Below are 1,298 nucleotides of genomic sequence, written 5' to 3'. Positions count from 1 at the left end.
GTGCTGGGAGTTGGTGACTGGAGCTGCTCTTATTCGGCCGTCTTGCCTCTATACCATTTTCAATGTCTCTGTCTTCAAAAGTTTCTGTTGAGAATGCTATCATTAATTGTATCATTTTTCCACTCTTATGTAATGTGTCATTTTTCTCTTTTTGCTTTAATATTTTCTCTTTACTATACGAAATTTAACTAAGATGTACTTGAATGTACCTTCTGTGTTTCTCTTACTTGTCGCTTGTTGAACACCTTGAACTAGTATATTAATATTTTCCACTAAATTTGGGAAGTTTTCTGCTATTATTTCTTCAGTATTTTTCTTTATCTTTTTCGTTTTTGTTTGTACAAATGTATAGGGTACATGAGATATTTTGTTACATGTATATAATGCATAGTAATCAAGTCAGGGTATTCAGAGCTTCTGTCACCCAAGCACAATACATTTTTGTTAAGCATAGTCACCCTATTCTGATATCAAACATTGAATTTACTCCATCTCACTGTGTATTTGTACTGGGTGATGGTTATTATTGTGTCAACTTGATTGGATTGAAAGATGCAAAGTGTTGTTCCTGGGTGTCTCTGTGAGGGAGTTGCCAAAGGAGATTAACGTTTGAGTCAGTGGACTAGAAGAGGCCGACCCACCCTCCATGTGGATGGGCACAATCTAATCAGATGCCAGTGTAGCTAGGATAAAAGGCAGAGGGCTGTGGAAGGACTAGACTGGCTGTCTTCTGGCCTCCATCTTTCTCCTGTGCTGGATGCTTTCTGACCTCAAACATCACACTCCAAGTTCTCCAACTTTTGGATTCCAGGGCCTGCACCATTAGTTTGCCAGGGGCTCTCAGGCCTTCAGCCACAGACCGAAAGCTGCAGTGTTAGCTTCCCTACTTTTGAGATTTTGGGACTTGGACTGGCTTCCTTGCTCCTCAGCTTGCAGATGACCTATTGTGGATCTCCACCTTGTGATTGTTTGAGTCAATACTTCTTAATAAACTCCCTTTCATATATACATCTATTCATCCTGTACCCCTAGATAACCCTGACTAATGCTATTTAACAAAATTATCTTCATGCAACCCTTCCTCCTGACCCTTCCCAGTATTTTTAATTTATCTTTCCAGTATCTACTTCCATGGGATCAAGTTTTTTAGCTCCCACATAGAAGTGAGAACATGCAGTATTTACTTTTTTGTATGTCTGGTTTATTTTACTTAATAATCACCTCCAGTTCCATCCATGTTGCTGCACATGGCATGATTTCATCCATTTATGCCTGAATATTGTTTCAGTGTGTATATC

Source organism: Colobus angolensis, unplaced genomic scaffold (assembly GCF_000951035.1).
Source record: "Colobus angolensis palliatus isolate OR3802 unplaced genomic scaffold, Cang.pa_1.0 Scaffold439, whole genome shotgun sequence".
Lineage (NCBI taxonomy): Eukaryota > Metazoa > Chordata > Mammalia > Primates > Cercopithecidae > Colobus > Colobus angolensis.
The sequence above is the reverse complement of the archived record's forward strand: the minus strand, read 5'-3'. Positions refer to the sequence as shown.